Source organism: Carassius auratus, chromosome 22, assembly GCF_003368295.1.
Source record: "Carassius auratus strain Wakin chromosome 22, ASM336829v1, whole genome shotgun sequence".
Lineage (NCBI taxonomy): Eukaryota > Metazoa > Chordata > Actinopteri > Cypriniformes > Cyprinidae > Carassius > Carassius auratus.
In genome coordinates, this window is record NC_039264.1 from 33,931,464 (window position 1) to 33,958,187 (window position 26,724).

Sequence of the window (26,724 nt, forward strand, 5' to 3'; positions counted from 1 at the left end):
CAGACTAAAACTGGCAGCTGTAACAGTAGCGCCATCTCTTGGCAGTAAAGTGGACGTGTAGAAAAGTTAACAGCAATTTTTTTATTTATTTTTTATTTATTTTTTTTACATTTAAATACATTTGTGTTGAAAAAAATAATAATTAAATTTACATTTAAATTTAAAATGTTTAATTTAAAGAGCAACATAAACTGAGTGAACATTTAAGATTAGGGAACGTTATTCGCTATTAACAAGTTGCTTATTAGCATGTGTATTACTAGAATGTTGGCTGTTTATTAGTACTTATAAAGCACTTACTAATGCCTTATTCTGCATATTTATCCCTTAACCCTAATTTATGTATTTGTGGGACCACCCGACAGAGTTCGTGATTTCAGAATGCTGAGGGCTTCTCCTTTTTTTTTAATAAAAGGGAAGAAAGAATGGAAGGACACAGACTATGAGAGACAGCATAGGGAGCATGTATCAATTTATTGTCACATCAAAGCATGACAATGCAACACTGAGCATTGAAGAAGAATGCTACAACACAATAGTCAGCCAAGCCAGAGTGGTAGTCCAGCATGCCTTTGGGCATCTTAATGTCTTGGAGAAGGATAAAAGAAATCCAAAACACCAGGAAAGATGGTTTAGTGCAGCGGATTTTAACTGCTTGTGTTTTGCACAACTTGTCTTCGGGTCTCAACCGGAGTCTTTGAGGACCATCTTCTTGGATGCCCCAGAGATGGAGATGAAAATGAATAAAATGAGCACACTTAAAGTAAGCATGACAGTATTATTTTATTGTTAATTGTTTGTTGTAAACACCGACAAGCAATGCATTTTAAATTAAAATATTACTTGTGTGTCATGTGATGCCCCACTTATGCCCCAGTGATGAAGAAAAAGTAGAACAGAAGATGACTACACTTACCAAGGGGTAAATTGATTTTGACTGACTGTTTTTGACTGTTTTATTGATAATGCATTTGAAATCCGTTTGTTTGTCACATTGCGTTAATGAAACAGAAAACCTGTGCTTATAAGAACTATATTAGCACCTATTTTCCTATGCAACAAATTTTGTTGGCAATTGTCTGTTAAATGTGTACTATAAAAACTAAAATACCTTAACTTTATGACTTTTTTCATTTATCAAGACAGCAACAGTGTTTTAACATGAAGAACTTTAAAGAGGACACAAACAGTAGGGTGGTGTAAAGGATGTGCGCCTGTATTTATGTAGGCTTCTGTAACAATGCCAACATTATTTGTTCAAAGGACTGTTGTGAAGCTGACATCTGTGCAAGAATTTCTTCATGGCTCCTTTGTGTAGCTAATTCTGACTCCCTCAGAAAATCAAGAAGAGCACTGTCCTGTCCGTCCTGCAGGTGTTTGTTGTAACACTCTCTGAAGCAGCACTTTTCTACATGTAAGGCCTCTGAATTTCAACACCCTCAGCTGTCGCCACAACAGAAAAACTTATGTCATGCTGGTCACATAATAGGGCATCCATTACTTAAAAAAAAACAGAAATCTCATTGAGCTGCCACTTGTGCTGCTATTATTGTCTTTCAGCTTTTTGTAAGCATCTTCTAGTGTACCACTTTCTCTGTATTTTTTCTGGGTATCACTGAATTGACTGGATGGGTTACATCACTTATCACTTATTACTCACTTATTATTACATGCCATGTCTTTCCAGAATTTTTTTTTCTTTCCTCTGGATGATTTTACTTTGTTCCGTAGTTCATTTCAGAGGGGTAAAATACTTAAGTAATTTTACTTGATTACTGTACTTAAGTACTATTTTGGGGGATTTGTACTTTACTCAACTACAATTTAAACTGACTACTTGTACTTTTACTTGATTTCATTTCTGAAGAAAAAAACTTTTTACTCTTGATTTAATCTTGAAAAGTACATTATATCTTTATTTTATCTTATGCACATTAAATATGGTAAACATAAGCTCAAACGTTTGTGCCAGAAGTGAGAACTTATGATTAGTTTTCATGCATTATTTCTACTTTAATTATGACTTTCATCAGGTAAATTTCTAGCTTCAAAAGTTCACCATCAAATCTGAGGAAGCATATTGAGGTAGCAAAGTTGCGTTTTCATTATTTGTTCTGTTTTGATAGAGCTATTAGCCATTTAATATATTAGCTGAATGCTTAAAATTGAGTGCAAATAAAATCAGTGATGAGAATTTAAATACAATTAACATTTTTGTGGGATTTATTTAAATTTTTATTAAATGTTACCAATCTCCAAAAAAAGTGTTTAAATAAACATTATATGCTAAATTTATTGTCATTTGTTTGTTTATCTTAATAATGACATGCTTTTCTCATTAATTAATCTAATTAGTCACAAATAATCGTTTATCAACATTTGCAAAAAAAATAAAAAAATAAAAATAAAAAACTCTAAATACCCCTAATAAACATTTAATAGATGAATTGTCCTTTTAGACATTGAATAGACAACACAAATAAAGTGGCCTTTAAAAACGTTAACATTGTATGTCCTAATTCTTCGACCCTCTGTCTGGAATATATTTCTAGCCTTCTGAATTTCTTTCTTCACCTAAACGGAGTGCATATAAAACAAGGGGACAGGCCACTTCAGAAATCACACAAAATGAACTTGACGGTCAAAATTTAAATATTGTATTTTTCTTACATATGCCTAATGTTTCACTTAATACAGTGATTCATTAACAGGGGTTGCATGAGTTACTGTCATATTCTCTTTGTGTATCGTTTTTGAAGTGTCATTTTTGGATGTCCCATACACTTGCATTATATAAAGAGAAATTTTTTTCTTAAAAAAAGTTTGTTTTCATCTGATAAATGAAAGTAATATAGGAAGGCATGAGGGTGGAAATGATGGAGTTTATTTTTAATCCCTTTCCCTGTATTTTTACTGATAAATGAAAGTAATATAGGAAGGCATGAGGGTGGAAATGATGGAGTTTATTTTTAATCCCTTTCCCTGTATTTTTACTCATTTTTCATTTTAATTGTTGATTTTGTAATAAATATGCATTTGACCTGTGCCATTGCATTTTTTCGTTCTCTTCCTTTAACCATTCTTCTTTATTTTTTGTCAAAAAAATATTTGAGTAAAATTTAAAGTTTTTTATTTTTACTCAAGTATGATTTTGACCAGATACTTAAACTTTTAATTGAGTAAAACTTTCACTGAGTACTTGTACTTTCAATTGAGTAAACTTTTTTGAGTACTTTTTACAACTGTGGTTCATTTAGATTTTTGGTAAGTTCACCCTATTCCCCCAGGTTCTGGTACATTCCACTTTTAGAATTTAATAGGGAACTCAAAAAAGGTATTTGCTCACAGGCGTATCATAAACATCAATACATAAAATAACCTACGATCTAATTGGGGAAACACAGGAACTAAAATTGGAGTGAAGATGAGGGCAGAACAGGTGATACATGTTAACTAATTATTAGACGATGAGCAAAGGAACTAATGAACACAGGAACATGACCAAATAAGGAAAAACAGGAACCAAACACAAACATAACCATGACATCGTTGCACTTTGTAATTATTTCTTTCGGTTGTTATTACATGGATAGCCTAGATATCTAACTCTGTTCTGCATAACTTTTGTTTATGTTCACATTACTTTTGTATGAAGACATCTGTATTGGCAAAAGTCAAGTACATGAATTGTAAAACGTAAATATTCTGAAATAACTACATAATTACATATTACTGCTGGAAGCACTGCCATTTTTCTTTGGTTCCACGTGAGGTGCATCGGTCACGTGGTACAAGCCGTAGCTCTCAGAAAACCAGTCAGATCAATCAAAAACTTTTTTTTTTTTTTTAAATGGCCCTACAAATGGCATCCCCTTTCTGAAGTGCCCTTCAAGAGAGAAAAAACGCAGTTTTGAATTGGCCCCGTACAATATGTCAGGAGTTCTCAATTCTGACTCTTGAGATCCAGTTTCCTCCAGCTTGAGCTCCAACCTTGATCAAACTTGCCTGCATGTAACTATCTTCTATTACTGAAGACCTAGCTTGTTCAGGTGTGTTTGTTTAGGGTTGGACCTGAACTCTGCAGGAAAGTGGACCTTGAGAGTTGAAAACCACTGGTGTATCTCATATGACTTTTCAAACCCTCAGTAAAAGCTTTTTGAAATAGTTAACCCTCTATCATTCTAAACAAGAGGTGCAAACCTTATCAAACATACCTGAACTGAACTAATCAAGGTCTTTAGGACATTTCAGGGAGAAAAAAACAAAACACACCTGGTAGGAACTAAACTTTGCAAGACAATGGGTCCCCAAGAGAAGTCTAGAAGACCTCTGTTAAGAGAAGGATGACTGAATGAACCCAAATCAATAAAGACTCAGTGCATCCTCATATTACACAATCGCGACTGTAAATTTTTTTCCTGCTTGAATTCTTTCGATTTTAAAGGTATGAATAAAATTCTTAATGTATTTTCAATTCAGTTAAATTTCTAAAACACTTTCAACAACCCAATATGGAATCAAAGTGCAGTACAGAAGGGATAAATAAAAGAAGATTTAAAAAAAACAATCAGTAAAACAAACCACAAAAAAACAAAAAAAAAAAAAACTTACAAAGCATTTTCAAAAGCTATAGAGAACAGATTACTTTTTAACACACTCTTGTAGCTGCAACAGAAAAGACCTGAACACCTTTGTATTTTAAGTGAGATCGAGGAACCACAAGATGTAATCTATTAGACTGATTCAGACTGATTATATCAGAAGCATACTCTGATGCTATAAGCCATGCAAAGCTTTGTAAACATATAGAAGCACTTTGTAATGAATTCTATTTTGCACAGGTAGCAAGTGGTGAATAAGCACAGAAGTAATGTGATTTCTCTTCTTAGTATCTGTTAAAAGCCTAGCAGCTAAATTCTGAACGAAGGTGAAAGCGAAAGAGAGAGGCCCGATTCATAACCAGATACAATACAATAATCCAAATGCAATAAAGGCATGCACAACTTTCTTCGTGTCCTCAAAAGTGAGCAGAGGTTTCAGCTTAGAGATCTAAAATAAAAATAAATAAAAAAATCGATATGTCTGGTGAACAAATTTAAACTCAAACCACATAAAATATCATTAGAAACCGTCAAAAGACCTGACTCTGTGCTATGACAGGCTCTAAACCCCTGACTGGAATCTATCTGAAATGTTATTCAACATGTATGTTTCCATGAATGCCGCATTATTTAATTTCTTCCAACTGCATGTATTATTAATCATTTTAAACAGTATTAGACAAGAGTTAGTAAAAGAAACCTTTACATTGTTAAAACAATGCAATTTGAAGCAGTGTATAAACACTGGATTCATAATATAGCTGTTGGTTTTGAACTGTTTTCATTTATGAATTGCTGTGTGCAAGGGTGTAACTTTGGTTTGAGAAGTGGGGGGGGGGGTGCACAAAATGGGGAAAATTTTTTCGATTTGAATCCCATTTCCTCCATTTACATACAGTTAGGGACTATGGTGATACGAAATCCAGGAAATAATTAAGTTGTTTATAATGATAAATCCTGCCAAAAAAGAATAATAGGCTACTATGTAGAAGAAAAACATGTCTTACTTTATTTATTGTTGAATACCCAAGACTTGAGAAAATAATTTTATAAAGTCAAAAACGTTCACTAAACATTTTCCCTGTCTCACCTATGAAATATGAAAATGTGCTAGCCTGTTTCTGACATGACATAATTCAAATTAATTACCTGACCGTTTTCACAGCACATACCTGCAACTCTGAGCTACTTCTGCCTGTCTCACCCTCCCTGTCTTTAAGCAGCTTCACCTCATCTGTTCTCTGATATGAAAGCATGGCATAAAAAAAAAATAAACAAAAGTTCATCACAACTGAAACTATATTATAACAGTCAACAGAAAAATATCAGGGCGTGATTCTGTTTCTCTCCCACCACACAAGTGAGCAGGTAAATAAATGAAACCACACCCATGTGATGATGTGACCATGTTAAAAAAATATTCTAAACAAATAACAACATGCAATTTGGCTCCTACAAGAAGAACATTTAATTTGATAATATTCAAACTGTATTCACTATTTATCATGTACTCTTCTTCCCTTTTATCACCAACAAATCAAAATCACCTGGCCTTTCATACAGCACATAACCTACCTGTAACGTTGTGCTGCTACTGCTTTTCTCTATCTCACCCTCTCTGTTCTGAAGCAGCTCCACCTCATCTGTGCTCTGATATGAAAACAACTGAGTTATGATCATATTGAGTCCACATAGCCAGAAAAGAGTCTCTGGATGTACATTTTAAAAACTGGGTGTGCCACATTCATATTCAGATTAATGTGTAAAAAAAACCTGACTGCGTATCAATAACTTTACAGACTAGACTGGGCTGATGTGTAAAACTATACTCAGGCTCATCACATTACCATAACACTATATTAAATATAGGCTAACTCAGGCCAGCTTGACATCAAGCTTTTTTTTTTGAACAAGTAAATCAATTTTTACAAATTAACTTCCATTTTAATTGAACAAATGTTGTAAGTGAACAACAATAGCTCAATTTTAGAAAAACATTTATTATTAAGACTTATTTTATTTCTGCATCTGATTATAATGAGTTGAGTAGCCTATAACAGCAGCCAGAGTCTGCTTGTCATACATTGCTGACAGAAAACGCTGCTGTTTAAAGTGGACACAGAATGTTCTAGGCAACATTAAATGTTTAGGTTAGCTAGCTAACGGTCTGAAGTTACCTAGCAACAGTGTATGTTAACGTTAGCTCATCAACAGGTGTAGACCATAGACTGTAAAAAAAATAAGTAGACAGATATTTTGATTACCCTGACTTGAGCTAATTTACTGAATCAACCAAATCACATCTCCTTTTCTTTTTTTTCATCCATGAAGACATTAAAGTCACCTGTTGATGGCGTTTCATGACTGACTGCGATACAACTTTCAGTGCGCTTACACTATTTAGAGTGTGCAAGAGACGTACCTGCCTGTACGCGGACGCGCGCATCGACACAGACATGCAGGAGGATGTCTGTTCTGCTAGTTGTTTCGTGCTCTCACAAAAATTTCCCAAGTTAGTTTAGCTTGATAAGTTTTTTTCCCACCTCCACCTGCTAATACACATACCCAAAGTTGTGGTGCCGATATGGAAGATCATTGTTACGAAATGGAAATAGCAATAGGTTCGAGCAAAAGGGAGAGAGGAACTGATTCTGATCCACCCACACCGAGTAAACCCCAAAAAGGAAAAAAGGCTAAAAAACCAACAGAGTGTGAGGAAAACGAGGTGCCCAATTCGGCTATTTTGGATGCAATTAAAGCCCTTGGAACTAAGGTACACTGTAAAACCTGACAAGTTAACTTAACTCAAACCGTTTGAGTAAATAGATTGCCTTGATTTAAACCATGTAAGTTTTAAAACGCTGCATTCAAGTAATTAAGTGATTAACTAAGTGCTGATTGAGAATTAGTGATGAACAGCTGCTGCTAACAAACAGAATCACTGAAGAAAAGAGAAACACAAGAACTACTGACTTCAGACACAGCCTTAGATGAAATCAACTGAAATAAAATACATGAAATCTCTCAAGATCTGATTAAACAACCCCACAAACAGCATCACCAGCTCCACTTATTAATAACCAGACTGACTTTATTTCTGTCAGACGTCTACAGAAGATCTGATTGAGAATGAATGTTGATTAATTGTTTCATTTGAAGTAACCATGTTAGAGATCAGTGTTTGTATTAGTTGGGCTCTTGACCCTTGACTTCTGTCTTAGTCTTTTCTCTGGCTGTTATAACCGTGTGTTTCTTAAACACATTTGTTATAACTCAAAAGCCCAGAAGAAATGCCATCAGGTGTTAACCTGTACTTAGGTGTAGGGTGTTATTCTTTATATAGGTGATGATAATTGTTCATTATTATTCACAATTATTGATCCATACAGAGTCTAATCTCTAATGAAATAGATGTGTAATTAGTGGAAGTGGACCTAGTAAAAAAGACACTAAGAGCCAGTGGTTCTGTGATAATCAGTTAATATAAAAATGACTTTCTAAACATTTTCTATGCCAGTAGTTGGTCAAACACAGACATTAATAATCAGAATATGAACCTCTACAATGGTGACGAAAAAAAACATGCTGCAATGCATGCTGGGTAGTATTGTAGTACAAAACTCATCCATGGCTCCCAGCATGCTCTGCAGCATTTTTTTTAATGGTCACCATTGTTGAGGTTCATATTCTGATCATTGATGTCTGTGTGTGAATTATTGACACTGTAGAAGACCACACTGTTTAAAAAGTCATTCATATTAACGTATCACAGAACCACTTGCTCTTAGCATCACTTTTACTATAATCAATCAAATTACACAACACCTATTTCATCAGAGATTAGACTCCAAGCAGTTAAATAATTAATGATTATCATCACCTATATAAAGTATAACAACCTACACCTAGCTACAGGTTAACACCTGATGGCATTTCTTCTGGGCTTTTGAGTTACAACAAATGTGTTTTAGAAACACACGGTTATAACAGCCAGAGAAAAGACTAAGACAGAAGTCAAGGGTCAAGAGCCCAACTAAAGCAAACACTGATCTCTAACATGGTTACTTCAAATGAAACAATAAATCAACATCTTAACCTTAGTTCATTCTCAATAAGATCTTCTGTAGACGTCTGACAGAAATAAAGTCAGTCTGGTTATTAATAAGTGGAGCTGGTGATGCTGTTTGTGGGGTTGTTTAATCAGATCTTGAGAGATTTCATGTATTTTATTTCAGTTGATTTCATCTAAGACTGTGTCTGAAGTCAGTTGTAGTAGTTCTTGTGTTTCTCTTTTCTTCAGTGATTCTGTTTGTTAACAGCAGCTGTTCATCACTAATTCTCAATCAGCACTTAGTTAATCACTTAATTGCAATGTATATCTTTTCAGTGAACTCGACTGAATTAAGTTCAGAGTACTCATAACTGTTAGTTTTTTCTACTTAAACGGTTTAAGGCAATCAGTTTCCTCAAATGGTTTGAGTAAACATAACTTGTCAGGTTTTAGTGAAGCTCTGTCTGAAGTCAGCTGTAGTTCCTTTCTCTCTTTTCTTCAGTGATTCTGTTTGTTAACAACAGGTGTTCATCACTAAAGTTCAATTATCACTCAATTAATCACTTAATCACTTAATTGCAATGTATATCTTCTTTCAGTGAACTCAACTGAATTAAGTTCAGAGTACTCATAACTGTTAGTTTTTTCTACTTAAACGGTTTAAGGCAATCGGTTTCCTCAAATGGTTTGAGTTAACATAACTTAAGGATACCCGTTTACTCAAAACGTTTGAGTTAACTTTACTTGTCGGGTATTACAGTCAAGGCAAATGGTTTACTCAAACGATTTGAGTTAAGTTAACTTGTCGGGTTTTACAGTGTAGATTTACAGCACGAAGACTTAAGCACGCAGATGAAGCAGCACAGTGCGATGATTGCAAGCGTTGCTAAGTCCGTCCAAATAAATGCGCAGGAGTTACGAGAATGCAAAGACAAAATTAAAATGATGGAGAAACAAATTGAAATTCTATCCGAAGTCAATAATGATCTGAAAATGCGTGTGCTGGAAGAGGAAAGATACAAGAGGAGATGGTGTCTTCGCATAAAAGGTCTCAAGGAGAACTCAAACGAGCGCATAAGAGAGGATGTGATTCAACTTCTGGGCAAGATAACGCCTGAGTTTGCTTCTACTATGGAGGAGGCTGTGGATGTCGTGCATCGGGTGGTAAGAAAGGAGACCGGTCGTTCGAGAGAGGTGATCATTCTTTTTACCCGCAGATTGGTGCGGGACGAAGTATGGAAGAGAACCAAGTCGTCAGCAGTGTGCAAAGAAGCTGGCATCCGTTTTGCCGAAGACCTGACGAAAGAAGATAGACTGTTGAGAAGTGAATTATGGCCAAGAATCGCACAAGCCAGAAAGGAAGGCAAGGCGGCTGGGTTTAGAGGTCCATTTGGGTATATAGAGGGTAAACGTATCACTTAAAAAGGGTATTGACTGCTTCTCTTTGATATGAGGTGAGGTGAGGTGATAAAGGAATGGGATTCAGTTTTTTCTATTCCACAAACGCTAAACGTAGTCTACATCTTTATTTGGATTTAAATTTTTAATTTTGGTATTCAAATTTTTGTTTTGTCTGTTTAATTGTTCATGTTCGTGTTAAAATCTGATATCTCATTTTCTTCTTTAAATTGTAGGGGTTTAAAGGACTCAGTTAAGAGAAAGGCAATTTTCTTATTTTGCAAAAGTCAAAAATCACATTGTTTTTTTCTACAAGAAACACATTCAGAGTTGGCAGATGTTACCTTTTGGAAAAAGCAGTGGGGGGATGTTATGTTATTTAGTCATGGTTCAAATCGGTCTGCAGGGGTCGCTATATGCATGAATAAATGCCCAGGCAAGATTATTACACACAGGGCTGATGTTAATGGCCATTGGCTTGCAGTGGTCCTTTACTTAGACGAAATATTTTTCATTTTAGTTAATGTATATGGGTATAATGTTCAAACCCAGAATAAAGGCCTGTTGGAGACAATAACAAATGTCATAAGTGACCTAAAAACTAGTTACCCTACAGATTATATTTTAATCGGTGGTGATTTTAACATGTCACCAGATGAATACATGGATAGACAACAGTCTAAATTTGATATTTCTCATGCTAACAGTATTATTCAAAATTTCTGCTTATCCAATGGATTAATTGATATTTGGAGAAACTTAAACCCCACTGCCAGACACTTTTCGTGGTTCAAACCGAATGCCACTTCAAAGTCAAGAATTAATTATTGGCTCGGATCTGAATCTCTTTCAAGTAATGCGACTGAACTATTTCCTTTTTGCTCTGGTCATTGTCATCTTGCTGAGTTAACAGACCTCTCACTGCTCTGCACCTGCGTTTCTGGCTCTGATCGAGTTGTGGAAATGCGTTGGCTTAGTACTTTTTGTCCCTCTCTGCTATTATAGTTTTGCAAGATGGCGGAACTACATGGAAGCCTCCGTTGACCTACCCGTCCCATGTATATAAAGATAATAAATTCTTCATTTACGAGGATTAGTTTAAACTGTAACGCTGAGTCAGAGACGTTATGATCCATAAGCAGCTTTATTTCAGTAATCCACAGAGTAAACAGAAACCGGTCAATCAGGGGCGTTAGATACCACGTAGACAAATCAGAATCATAAACCTTGACAGAGCGTAGAATCAGGGCTGGCGGCTGGCAGGCAGAGGCGAGAGAACAAGGCAGAGGTTGATAAGGCAGGCGGCAGAGAATCAGAGTCCAATAATCAGTCCAGGTCATATACGGAAGATCCAACAGTGGGAAAACGCTCGGTAATGTCTGCATGGGCAAAACAAGACTTCGCGTTTGAGAGAACAGGGTGAGTTCCTTAAATAGGGGATGAAGATGAGCGACACCTGTGCAGGTAATCAGCCCCAGGTACGGGGTGTATGGGAAATGTAGTTTGAAGGAGGTTAATACTCGGGTGACGGCTCCCTCTGGTGGTGATCGGAGAGAGCCACAGAGGCTGTGTTTGTGACATAAACATTGGCATAGGTATTTGTACACCATTGAGGGCATATTTATGAATAAAAATATTGATTTTAGATAATAAAATACTTAAAAAGTTACTTATTGTCCCTTTAATTTGGAGAAAAGATGACAAGAAAAAATTCGATCAGTAGTTTAATTGTGAACCAAGTAGAACAATTAAATCACAACTTGATAGTAAAAGAGGTGTTTAAATTTTACTCCAATTTGTATTCCTCTTCTTTTTCCTCTGTTAATTCTAATTCTTTTTTTCAGATGATAAAAAATAATATACCATCTAGTGTATTTAAAGAACTATGCGATTCAGACCTAACCTTACAAGAGCTTGATGCGGCGATTAAACAGAGTAAACCTGGTAAATCACCGGGTCCTGATGGGTTAACCACAGATTTTTATAATTTTTTTGGGGATGACCTAAAATATCTTTTATTTGAAGCCTTACAAGAGTGTATAAATAATATTGAATTATTGCCAACTATGAAACAAGGGCTTATAATTTTGATACCAAAGCCAGGAAAAGATAAAAGGATATTAGATAATTTACGCCCCATAACACTACTTAATACTGATTACAAATTGTTTACTAAAGCACTGGCTTCCAGATTAAAAACAGGAATATCACAAATTATTAGTGTGACCCAATCAGGATTCTTAAAGGATAGGTCAATTCAAAATAATATCAGCTTAGTTTTTGATTTGGTTGAATATGGTCATTTAATTGAAGAGGATGGTTTAATTTTATTTCTGGATTTCTATAAGGCCTTTGACATGGTGGAGCATTCTTTTATTTTTCAAACTCTTAAACACTTTGGTTTTGGTCCTAAATTTATTAGTATTGTTGGAATGCTTTATAAAGACATAAACAGTTCTGTAGCTCTTACTCAAGGTACATGTCCAAGATTTGAGGTTTTGAAGAGGCATCAGGCAAGGTTGTGGATGTTCTCCTTTATTATTTATTATGGTAGCAGAAATGTTGTCTATTTTACTCAAAATGGCAACCATATTTGGCATTGATTTTGAAGGTAATAATTTTATTGTCAGTCAATTTGCTGATGACACTACTCTTTTTTTAAGAAATGAACAGCAAATACCCCTAACACTTCAGTTAATTAAGTTTTTTTCAGAAGCTTCAGGTTTAAAGCTAAATGTGTCAAAATGTGAGTTATTGGCCATTCATGATCATCCTAATGTAACATTATACAATATCCCAGTGAAAAATGAAGTCAAATATTTAGGTATATGGTTATCTAAGAGGATGGATAATTTAGAACATTTAAATTTTGATAAAACTTTGGATAATTGTAAATTAATAATGAATACTTGGCTGCAGAGAGACATAACAATTTTTGGAAGAATTTTATTGACAAAAGTAGAGAATCTTTCTAGATTCATCTATCCATGTTTCTCTTTATCAGTTTCTGCAAAAAGGATAAAGGCAGTTAACAAATTAAACTTTGATTTTATATGGAAAATGAAAAGTCATTATATACGTAAAAGTGACATGATTAAAGATTATGAAGAAGGAGGTCTTAAAATGATTGACTTTGATATTATGAATGGGGTCATTAAACTTAGATGGTTGCAGGCTTTCATTAATGATAAGTCCTCTTTCTGGTTTGAGATTCCTACTATCGTATTTAATAAATGTGGTGGCGTTAGTTTTCTGCTGCAATGTGAATTTGAACTTTCGAAACTCCCTGTAAAACTTTCTGCTTTCCATCAACAAGTATTATTATACTGGAAATTGATTTTCAAGCATAATTTTAGCCCTCATAATATGTCAATCTGGAACAACAGATGTATAACTGTGAACAGAAAATCTTTGTTTATTGATGAGTGGTGGCAGAAGGGCATATGGTCACTAACACATTTAGTGGACAATGTGGGAAATATACTAAGCCATGTTGCTTTTTGTGGTAAATACAATATAAGTTGCTCCTCTAAAATGTATGAAAAAATTATCAAGAATATTCCATTACAGATGCTTAAATTAGTAAGTGAACATCTGAAACAGTCAAGGATAATACCTAAAGTACAAGAACTTATTATAGAAAATGTAAGCTTTGTTGACAGAAAATGTTCAAACTAATTCTTAAGAGACCGTTTAATACATCAATGTTTCCCAGGACCGGTATTAAGAAATTACATTTTTCGTCATTATGAGAAGAAAGAAGTGTGTAAAATTAGGACCAATTTTCTTTCATTTCCTGTTAATCCTAAATGTAAAGAGGTGCACTTTAAAATTCTGAATCATATATATCCAACAAAAGAATTCTTAAGAACGAGATTTAATTTTGGGGATTCAAATTTATGTCAAATATGTAAGGTGAGATAGAAACGGTTGAACACTTGTTTTTTCAATGCAGTTTGGTAAACAAACTTTGGAATGATGCATTAAGATGGATGCAACAAAGAATACCTGTAAGGTTGATACTGTCGTGGGAATTTATTAAATTTGGGCTATTAATAAAGGATAAAAAGGTATCCTATGTAATTAATAATGTGTTGCTTTTGCTGAAATTTTATATACACAAATGTACATTTTTCAAAATCCCTCCAAAATTAGTGGTTTTTAAGGAGGAATTTAAAATATATTCGGAGACCGTGAGAAGGATGAAAAGTCCTAAAGCAGTGTATTTGTACTCCTTATTGGAAGACTTTGATTTTATAAATTGAATATTGTCCTACTCCCCTACTGTATATATTTATTTGTTCATTTAATTTTATTTGTATTGTATTTAAATTTTTTCTTTTAGTTTTATTTTCACCTAGGCTTCAACTTTTCTTGCCTGCTGATGTGAATATGTATATTGTGTTGTAATATTTGTATGTACACTCAGGTTTGTTTGTAAATCTGAAACTTCGAATGCCTTTTGTTGTTAAGGTTCAATAAATGTCAATAAAAAAAATAAAAAAAAAAAAAAAGGACCAAGGCGGTAGATGTTTTAAATGCCTGATCAAAAGTTGTTATCGCGATAACTTGTATGGCTAATCGGAGCTGCGGTAGCTTGTTGTTTCAAGCTAAAATAATTTAATAAAAGCAACATACAGAATGTAATCAATCAAAATGTTTTTTTAAATGTCATAAAACTAGCAACATCTCATAAATAATGCACTGTAATTAGTTTTAATATTCGGTTACTAGAACACCTCAGCACAGCTTTTGAATATATTTTCCAGTTCTAAAATAATAATAATAATAATTCAGTTGTTATGAATAAAACACGTTTAGCCCACAAATTCAAAAGATTGTGGGATAGTAGAAAGATAATTATTAATAAAACAAACCTACGTACAATATTATATATATATATATATATATATATATATATATATACATACACACACACACACACACACACACACACACACACACACACACACTTTGATTATTTATTTGACTTACTACCTAATTCATGTAATTTTTTACATTATTTTCAATATTGTAATAAGTACTTTTGTTGTTATATATGGTTTTGCTTACAAGCAGTTCATGTATTGCAATTGCTGATTGTATATTATTTAAGAAACTATTGTTTTCAAAGAAAATCATACAGCAATTATCACACTACATAAATTCATTATGATGACAGAAATTACAATTGTAATTGACTTTAACTCATATAACACAGTACATAATATAGTACAACAGTTACGTGTACTATTACAAATCAGTAATTGTAAGTGAATAATCACCTGCCTCTTTATTTAAAGCAATGGTTGAATGCAAAATAGACGGAGTTTAACAGATTACATTTACGTCTGTTTGATTGTTTTTATAACAACATACACATAAATCATAACTTGATTTTTGCAAGAATTTTTAACCGATGGTCTACGGTTAACAGTGATTTTTGATGTTTCCTGCTTCTGTTGTATTCTGAACCCGTTCTGTATGATGTCAAGAAATTCTTCCAGCATACTGTATATTACAAAGGCAGAGAGGAAATTTTTTTTTATTATACTACAGTTTCTAAACATTTTTATATTTTTCTCTACCACAGAAGCCCTGTCCCGAGACGCTCTCATGTTACGTTGAGACTGATGATTCCCCAATCTTCCACAATGGACTTCGCATAGGATGAACGGTTTCCAGTTTCAGCAAAAAAGCAAGAATTTATGAATGGATGACTGCACCTTAGCACTCTTCACTGCCACTGCATGCCTCACCTGGGCCACAGAGAAAACAATGTTGCTGCCTGTACATGGCACAATTAACCTCTAACCTTACAGCTGAATCAATGCAGTAACACTGTTAACTACCAATGATATTGTACCAAATGTTCAGACTGAATTTACAGAGGAGAACTGGTCCCCAGTGTTTTTTTACTCCAGTATCGACATCTTAGAGATTTTTCTTTATTAACCACCGTTGCCTTTGGTTTGCTTGCTGTATGTATGACGACTAATGCATTTAGCACCAACTATTAAAACAGTGAGGGTGTTTTTGACCATATAGACACAACAGTATGTCTTTCTGTAAAGATTCTTTGAAAATGTTATGCATTTACATGTCTTACATTGATAGTGTGCATATTGCTTGAACATTTATATGTAAAAAAAAACAAAAAAAACAACAACAGTAGAATCATTATATTATAATTGCAAGTTATAATTATATAGCAATTATTGCTATCTATATAAACTATCTAGCTGTATTTTTAGTTACTTTCAGTGCACAAACAACCATTATTCACTTACTATACTAAATGGTATATTATTATTATTACTCTTTATTTCAGACTCATGGTCCATATGAAAAGAAGAAAGAATGAAGAGGAAAATACACACAGAGAATTTAAAAGACATACAAGCTTGCATTCCAATGCTTCCGCAAACTGGAAAAATACCTTGTATCACTATATAAATATAATAGGCATACTGACATACTTCATGTAAAATTAATATGACATTCGTTTTACATAAAATAATAATATATCTGTATATAATACAACAATAACACGGTTCTGCACAAGCAATTGCGATATTATATAATTTAGATTAACAATATAAATTCACACACACATCGAGTAAGGGCCGATTCATAGTCAATGCGAGAAACGCGAGCAAGCGACGCGAGCGACGGGCTCTCTTTCATAGTCTAAACAGTGAACGCAAGCGTCACGGGTGATGCGTGTATGCAATACACCGCTCACGCAACAGGGGGTAGTAGAGTCGGGTGATATTAGTAGAGTCGGGTCGCGTGATATTCAGATCACAATGGCAACTGAAGAGGAGTGCATTCTGTTGCTGATGAACTATCATATAAATGTGGATGAATACGTATAAGTTCGCATAATTTTTCCTCTTCGCCCGCCATTGTATTCAAACCTTCTTCTTCTGTAAACACAATATACTTGAATTAATGTACAATACTTGCAATGTTGCCCCCACCGACAACGCATAGTATTGCATGAATCGGCGCGTCGCGTATCAAAAACTAGGACGACACATTTGGCTACGCACCGACGCATAATGGCGGCCGAAGCGTAACGATGCGTAGTCTCGGGGACGCGTATGCGTACAGATGCGTTGACTATGAAACGGCCCTAAGCTGTATGCTATACTGATACGCGAGTAACAAAACAAAAAAAAAAAAAAAACGAGAAATGTTTGATTTCACAACATATAGCTCGTCGGCTATATACTAGCCTATGAAACGTAATTTAAAGTACATAAATGGTCATTATAGCAAAGTTCAAACGACAAAAATAAAAACGCGATTTAGCAGGAATTGTAATCAGGCGCTAAAAAATAATACCCATTAAATGTTCGTTGAGCCAATGGGATCACTCAGGGTCCTAAGCGGACTCGATTTCTCGGGCGGACTTGATTTCTCATGACACCGGCCCTACTCCCGCCACGCACGCAGTCATCACCATTTTTTCCCCCCACTAATATGTTTTACACTCCAGTACTGTAGGTGGCAGCAATGCACCTTTTTTTAATATATTTTATTTAAAGTTTTAAAGTTGCATTAACAAACACTGAAACATAAATAAACCAACCAACAGTAGACAACAAGGTTACACACACACAAAAAAAAAAACATCTGGATTGCCTCAGTCAGCAAATATATATACATAATAATTATTGAGAGAAGGCATAACTGACAATATTCATAGTTGTGTTGTAAATCAGTAATATCACCATTAGAGAAGTAAATAAAACTGGTACGAATTAAAAAAGTAAAAAAATAAATAAAATAAAAGGATATGATTACAGAATATATTACTTTTGAACTTCCAAAAGACTCAAGAGAGGTCCCCAAGTGGCTTCAAATCTTTTTAGTGCGCCAAGCTCTCCAAAATGTAGCTGTTCCATTTGAATGATATGAAGCATCTCATTTAACCATCTCTGAAAACAAGGAGCTTGTGAGGTTTTCCAATTGAGGAGTATAATCTTTTTGGCTGCGATTAAGCCTACCATTAACGCGTGCTGATGAGTACGAGGGATAGTATCCATAACATCAGAATAGCCCAAAATGGCCAGATTGTGGTCGGGCTGAATGTTAACTCCATATGCGCTTGAAAACAATTAAAAAATGTTAGAGCAAAAATCATAAAGAATAGGGCAAAACCAAAATAAATGTGCCAATGTCCCATTTGCCATCTTGCACCTATCACATTGAGAAGAAATTGAGGGAAATATTTTGTTCAATCTAGTTTTGGAGTAATGAATACGATGCATAACTTTGAACTGGATTAGTTTATATCTTGAATTTACAGAACAACTCTTTATTCTCGACAGATCTCCTTCCCAGATCTCATCAGACACGTCGTTGCTTAATTCAGTAGACCAGGCTATTTTAAGGTGCTTGGTGCTTATAGGTTTTGTAAAAGCATGAACAAAATGAGATACCAAATGTCTAGTTTCACGATTAAAGGAGAAAAGCGTGTGAATAACATTGCTTTCAGGTTTATTTATAAATTGTGGAATATTTTTCTTTACATAATTTCAAATTTGCAGATAACGGAAGAAGTGAGACTGCGGGAGTACAAATGTATTTTTAAGCTGCAAAAAGGATGCAAATTGATCTGCTATATAAAGATCTCCTATACAGCATAAACCTTTATTTCTCCATCCTGAAAAAGCTCCATCAATCCGAGAAGGCTCAAACGAAGGATTGCATGATATTGGTGTATTGACTGAGACTTTTGGTAGTTTATAGATTTTTTTGATCTGATTCAAAATCTTGAGGGAATCTCCTAATACAAAATTATTGTTAGCTAATTTATGTATAGATTTACACTCTGTAAAAAGTAAAGCTGGGAGAGAAGACTCTGGCACTGACATCGCCTCTGCACGTACCCATAAAGGAGAAGTCTCAGGTAGCATATCATCCAGAATACCCCTTTGCCAGAAAGTGAGAGCCCTGGCATTTGCTGCCCAATAATAATGCTTAAGGTTGGGAAGGCCCAGGCCTCCATAATCAGAAGGTTTTTGCAAGTGGGCTTTTGCTATGCGAGGTGTTTTACCATTCCATACAAATGAAATAATTATTGAATCAAGTTGCTTAAAAAAAGTTGCCGGCAAAAAAATTGGGAGATTTTGAAAAAGATATAGAAACTTAGGAAGAGTAATCATCTTTATCACATTCACACGGCCCAGCAATGCACCTTTAAGTTGGATTCCAGCTGCACTGGCCGTGGCCACCAAGTAAGAAGAAGTGGAAGAGTAGGAAGAAATGAACAGCAAAGACCTTAACGTTAGATAGAAGAAGCATAGAAACAAACAAACAATATGCATAATGCGGCCGCGGGTAAAAAAACAGAAAGAAAAGGGTGGGGCTGAGGAGGTGAGAGAAAAAAAAGCAGAATTTAGATACTGAAGCCGCTAAATTTCCCAAACTAACTGAAATATATAGCAATATTTTCCAGCAGCAGCACCTCGCAGTTAAATATTAGCAGCAGTGAAGAAGTGAGTCAGACAGTTATGCAGCAACATGCCACCAGTGATGATGATGAGGGACAGAAAGATGAGCGGGTTCCAAAGGCAGATCCAGATCCAAGTATGGAACATGAGAGGAGAAAGAGAGGTACTTGCTAGGATTGATGTTAGGAAGTGATATTCAGGTTGCTACATTTTTAATGATTACAGTAGTTAAAACAGCTAAACTTCAACATTTTAGCTGTAAAATGTCACATGCAGTAGCTAATATTAAGAAATATGTTGTGCTTTTACTTTAAAAATGTTAGTAACATTACAGTTAATGCTTACAAACTTTGAAGATTTTGAATACAGAAGTTACATTTGTAATGGTGTATTTTCATTTAGATGTGGCATTATTATCTGTACAGTAAGATTAATTAATTAATTACTGCATAAATTAAGATTATTAAGTAATAAATTCATTTGAAGACAGCATGGAATAGATTGTATAATATGCTGTTATAACAGCATATTAGATAAACTATTCCATGCTATCTTGGAATAAAACATGTTTTTAAAAAATAATAAAATCCATTCCATCGTTGTTTATTCAGGTTGAGCTTAGACCAAGAGCCGAGAAAGACACCCAACTCCAGCTCAACATCTAGTCAACATCAGTGCTATTGCTATAATTTGGATGACATAGTATCATGAGCCACAATTAAAGTCTTGTGACACTCATGCCAGGCGTTATTGTTGTTGTTGTCGAGTTTACGCGCGCCGATTGCTTTGAGTCGGGCCTAGTCAAAGTCCAGGGCCGTTTTTTAGTCCCAGTCCGTCCCTGCACAGGAATATGATGATTTATTTGTTTTTAAGTATTTAGGATTTTAAGAACAAGTGGAAAATGTCCTGCGAACATGCATTACAAACCTCTTTCAAATTAGAATCTGTTGGGAAGAAGCTTCCACTTCATTTTTTTATTTCTGTACAGAGAGGTCACGCAGTGACGTATCGATCATCTACTGGTCCCACGACTTCCCACGACAAATAAATCAGATGTGACTTCTTTCATCAAAAGGGTAGTGCTGGCCATAGACTTTTTTTAATGTAGGATATTCCAGGTCAACCTCAACTAAACTAATCACAAGCAATTTGTGAACATTACACAAATGTAAATGATAACTAAATAGTCTGTAAAAGCATTTTTCACACAATTTTGTTTTTTATAGGGCCAGCAGAGCCCTGCTCACCCTGACGGCCCACTGCTGCTGTCAGACAACATCTCCAAGATGCTAGAAACTGCAGGACCAGTAAGTACAATCTTGAACATGCATAACTGTATCATAAGTTTGGGAAGGTATGGTTTTTTTGTGTTTTTGAAAGTCTTTTATGGCAACCACAGTTTAATATATGAAATGAAAACAGTTCACTACAATTTAAAATAATAGTTTTCTATTTGAATATATTTAGAGAAGTCATTTATTCCTGTGATGGTAAAGCTGTATTTTCAGCATCATTACTCCAGTCTTCAGTGTCACGTGATCTTCAGAAATCATTCTTATATTCTGATTTGCTTCTGAAGAAACATTTCTGACTATTATCAGTGTTGAAAACCGCTGTGTTACTTCATTTTTTCAGGATTCTTTGATGAATAAAGTTTTAAAACAGTACAGTGTTTGAAACAGAAATGTCTGTTTTAACTTTTGATAATTGATAAGACAGTGATAATAATTGAAAATGTTTATTGAGCAGCAAATCAGAATGATTTCTGAAGGATCATGTGACACTGAAGACTGGAGTAATAAAAATTAGCTTAGATCACTGAAATAAATTACATTTCACAATATATTCACGTAGAAAACTGTTGTTAAATTGTAATATTTCACAATATTACAGTTTTTTTACTTGCTTTTGATCAAATAAAGGCAGCCTTGCTGAGCAGAAGAGACTTTTCTCAAAGACGTAAAAAGAAAATCGTACTGACCCCAAACTTTTAACGGTAGTATAAATTACAAATATAATGTTCCACCTACTGAAATGTATATTCCATTGTAAAGAGATGCCTGTTCCACAAATATTACATTTACAGGGATCACGTGAAACACTTCATCAGTAAACTGATTTTTGAGAGCATTAGTGGCAGTGTGACGATTTTTATTTATTGATTGGTGAATTGGAAGTGGATGTGCGTTTATTAAACCTACTTGTGATTAAATCAGATATATATAGCAAAATAAGCTCAAATTGAGGCAGCAGCATCTATGGTGCATGGCCTGTAGTGAGGTCACTAAATTCTAATACCAAGAATTTATCAAAGTCCACTAAAGGAAGCAAAACCTATTGGTATTTTACTTTGAAATAGCCTTCCTAATAATATTTGGGGCTCCGACACACTTTTTTTTGGTTTAAATTAGATTAAAATACATAGTTTAGTATTCACACAACACATCTAATAACCATGCACTCCAGTTATATGTGATTAAATAAATAATATTTTGTCTGAAATAATATGAACAGCAGCAGCTATTCTAAACTTTCTCCTTTTTATTTCCTGTCTCTATCTCAGGATGGCCATCCCAAGGTTTCTAGAGATTACAGCAGCTCCAGACTGAATCCAAACTCACTCGTGAAGACTTCAGATGACACCAACGCTCACAAAGACTACAGACGACAACTGTACATGAACACACAAAACATTGGACACACAAAACAAATATTATCCTTATTTTGCCTATAAGGGTAAATTTGATGATTTTCAAACTGCTTTATTGTAACGTCTCTTATATCTGTAAATGAACAATATTTACTCTCTGAGTTATGTGGACCTACATGTCCCCTTTTATTTGTAAGCATCACTTTAAAAATGTTGAAAGATAATGTTAATGTTAACTGAATACAAAACTAGAGACTTGTTTAGTAAGATTTTATCAGAAAATATTTTTGAACTTTTATCATGCAACATTTTAATTGCTTAATTAGTATTGTTTGCCTGGTTTTATTTTGTGTTTATGTAACTCTTTTTAAAAAGTTCTTGGCATAAAGTTCGCATGCGATGCTGACAGCACTGAACACATGACTTTTTATTATGAACTAGATGGTCTTCCCAGTGAGTCTCAGTCATCTCTGGCTTTTTAAACTGTAACCTTGAAACATGCATTTCTGTAAACCTACTTTGAAATAAGTATTGTCTAAAGGTGCTATACTCAAACAACATTTAACCATGCAAGTACTGTAGTAATGGTTATTTTTGTTTTTACTATGGGTTTACTGCAAAAGCTGTAGTAAAATCATGGTGATTGTAGTAAAACTATGGTTGCTTTTGTTTTTTCTATGGTTTTACTGCAAAAGCTGTAGTAAAATCATGGTTAATGTTCAAAAGACTACAAATAATCCCGAATTATCCACTTTTGATCAAAGCATCTGGTAAATGTTATTGTATTTGTACATGTAATATGAAATAAATGAAAATATTAATAAAGTTGCGTCTGTTCTTGAGAGTGGTGTGTATTGTTTTATTATAAACCAGCGGCGGTAGCCGCGGGTGGTCCGTAACGATGAGCAAAACGCCGGTGAACCGCGTCCACGCAGAGCGGCCGGGATGTATCGTCTCAGCATCGGCCAGAGAGCATTTCCGATCAGAGGCCGACGTCGCCGAGACATCTTGCCTATTAGCAAACGCTTCCTGAGCGATATCGTCCCGATGGAATTTTGTAGGTCGGCTCGACATCGGCACAACGTATGTGTGCTGTCTGGGTCATGAGCCCATCTCGTCATCTTCCATGAAAACACTCAGTCCAGCAGCACAGATATCCTCACGGTAAACCAGTTAGGCAGAATATACAGATATAACGCGATAGTAATCGCTGTTTTTGTCTGAGAAGTAAAAATGAAGGAAATGAAGAGATGCCGGAGGGCGAAAGATACCAAGTAGGTATCGCTGCAGCCCGGAGACCTCCAAGTGGGAGGAGCTTTTGCCGCAAGTGGGCTGGACTTCACGGAGAGCTCCAAGTGGGAGGAACTTTTGCCGCTAGTGGGCGGGACTTTACAAATGGGCGGGGTTTAAGCGGAAATTTCACATTGCGTCATTGCCGGGGTGCGCGCAAATGAGGACGGCATAAAGTAGCGATACTAATGAAAAACAGATTTATTGTTTTTCATTGTAGTTTACATTTTATTAACAAGAGGTTATATAATTTTGTGACAACTGCAAACATTCAAGTATATTAAATTATATTAATTTTATAATTATATCAGTATCAAGAAAATGAATGAGTAATTTATAGCAATAAAATGTTTACTGTATGTTAATGTTTTTCTTTAATCCAAGTTTGAAATCTGAGGGAGAAATTATATTGTTTAGATTGTTACAACCCCCTTGGCTCTAGGTGAAACAACATTACAAAAAGTAGTAAATTTACAAGTAAACATTTAATTGTAAAAAAAAAAAATCTAAATAGTAATACAAGAATTAATAATAATAAAAAAAAACATTCCAAGACTTAAGAGGAAAATATTATTGGTACCAAAGTCCAATTTAAGACACTCATTTCCCCATCTCCTTTTTATCACCAACTCAATCACAGGTAACAATCCACACCATTAAAAATTCAAGTTTTATTTGTTATATGACATGCAAAAAGCAGTGAAATGTAGGTCTGGCATACTCTTTTTAGACTGTGCAAAAAAAAATTAATAATGAAACAACAGGAAAAAAATATACTGTATAAAATATACACAATATACTGTATTAAACTACTACACAGATGATTTGTAGAGATGCTACATAGAAACTGCTACACAGATGATGTGCAGAGATGTAGACAATGTGCAGTGAGGATGAGTTGCATAGTTAGGTTGTGTCAAAAAAGTGCAGTGTGCAGAGAGTTATTGGGAAGCCATAAACAACCAGTCTATAAAGTACAGTGTGTTTAATGTCCATGTTTAGTAGTCTGATAACATGAGGGAAGAAACTCCTCCTGAGCCTCTCCGTCTTTGCCATCAGACTGCAGAAGCATCTGCCTGACTCTAGCAGATGAAACAGTGGATTTCCAGGGTGGGTGGGGTCTTTAAGGATCTTAACAGTCCTAGATTTACATCTTCTGGTGTGGATGTCTTGCAGAGAGGGGAGAGATGTTCTGGAGATGTGCTCAGCTACTCTTTGCAGGGCATTTGAAGGTATTGAAGCTGCTCACTCTCTCCACTGGGGTCCCGTTAATGATGATTGGGGTAGATCCGCTGCTGCCTCAAATAGAAAAGAGTTATTGTAAAATATTATTACAATTTACAATATGACTGTTTCTACTGCATTTCTGAACAAATAAATGAAGGCCTGGTGAGCATCAGACTTCAAAACCATAACAAAATCTGTCCAACCCCAAACAGTCCTGTAGAACAGATATTTAAGGAACCTGAGGTTTTAACCTGCTTGATTTTTATCAGCATTGGAACACTTTGCTGCTGCTTTCTCTCCAATGCTATGGATTATATTTTTACTGGAATGAAGTGTCATTAGTCACTTAACATTCAGTCCAATGACATCCTAAAATAATTCACTGTTGACAAGTTAACATTAACTAAAGTACAATGCACATTTATGTGAGACGTCTACAGAATGTAATGTCATTTACATTCCATCATTTGTCATTTAGGACAGTCTCTGACCATACCCCTGGAGCAATTTTAGGGACAAGCGCTGTTGCAAATGTCCACCTTTAAAGTATGAACATAATTTATCCACACAAAGACCCACATACACACACATTAGTCAAAAATCTTCAGAAAAAATAAATGACACATCTTGATGCATAGAAAGAACAAAAAAAACAGTTTACAGGAAAGCGATCCTTTGGGTTTGCAGAGAGAGGCGGTAACCAGGTCACTCTGGCCACCCAGACTTGAACTTTGTGTAACAGAAAGTTTAAACATAATGTTTTTGTTTGTTTGTGTTTCCTACAATGACAAAATTAATTCTACACCTGTTGATATGTAATGCATGGTAGTGGACACTGCAGTTATCCTCATATATCCACTGTTAAGATTATTAAATAAAAAAATGAATTTGGTAATTAAACCAAATGTTTCAATTGCATTATATTATTTGGATTAACGTTACACGTAAAAATAGATAACATTTTAAAAATATAACAGCAGGTTTTGAAACAATGACCAGCTTTGTTAAAGTCAAGCATTATCAGTTAGGAGACGACTCATGTAAAGACTATTGTAACGAAGACTCATTCTTATGGAACACTGTACTAAATCTATTAATAGTTATTGATCTCTTAAATATCAGTGCAGTTATAATACATAGGCCTGCATATTTTACGTAACGTTAGTAACAATACCTGCTTATAGTCTTCAGTGTCCGTCATCTGCAGCGTAAATCCTATATGTATTGCAGAAATATTTAGCAGAAAAGGGTAACAGACACAATAAAGATGTAATTTATCTGTGCTGCTAATGCTGTCTTAACGTGCTCTCGGAATAATCGTAAATATGTGTTTTGAAGGTAAAAACTGCACATGAATGTCCTCCAATTTTCAAACTTGAATGCAATGAGCTTGTAATCATGATTTAACTACGTCAAGACTAAAACATCAACCGCCAAGATACTGCACTTTTTCGCAACATGTAATACGTTGTACAAGTCTAAACTTACCCCTTCAAACTCCTCTTTCTTGACGCTGAAAAGCCTTGGGAAGTTGACGTCGTCTTTTTTTCTTCTTTTTTTGGTGGGGGGGTGGGGATTCGCAGCGTGCATTAACCCTGTGACATTAAATAAACCAATCAAAAGGCTCTGGAGGTTTGTACAGCCCACTTGGAGCTGAAGTCCCACCCATTTGGAGCTGACCCGCCCATTTGGAGCTGGCTCCGACCTCCGTTTATACCCATCTCAAAGATACAGCGCATGATGATGATGATGCCGTGCACGCGCGCCCGCGACACCTCACAGATCTGGGCGCGACCCCATTCATTTCCAAACACTCTGAAACAAAACCTTGCGAAAACACGTCCACTTAATATTAATTAATTCATATATTTATATTCGTATTTAAGAAATAAAAAGGCTCGAACAAACCTCGCATGTTCCAGAATGTTTCAAATTCATCCTAAATGCATTTATGACTGTAAAGCATAGGCTATATGTGTGCGTCAAAATTGTGATTAAAATCGAAATAGCAAAATTGATCAAAGAAATCGCGATATGTTTTTT

The 26,724-nt window shown here is 35.0% G+C and overlaps 1 protein-coding gene and 1 long non-coding RNA gene across 3 annotated transcripts in view; both read right to left on the reverse strand.

Moving 5' to 3' along the window:
* Window positions 1–26,724, reverse strand: part of LOC113040609 (NACHT, LRR and PYD domains-containing protein 3-like) — a 173,761-nt gene that overhangs the window by 43,892 nt on the left and 103,145 nt on the right. The window lies entirely within an intron of this gene.
* On the reverse strand, window positions 24,001–26,408 carry LOC113040476 (uncharacterized). 2 transcript variants are annotated; one of them, XR_003275255.1, is made up of 3 exons: window positions 26,170–26,408; window positions 25,856–25,896; window positions 24,001–24,749 (listed from the first exon to the last, which is right to left on the reverse strand). It is a non-coding gene; the product is annotated as an uncharacterized LOC113040476 (long non-coding RNA). The 2 variants fall into 2 exon arrangements; XR_003275254.1 differs by having other exon boundaries at window positions 24,001–24,753.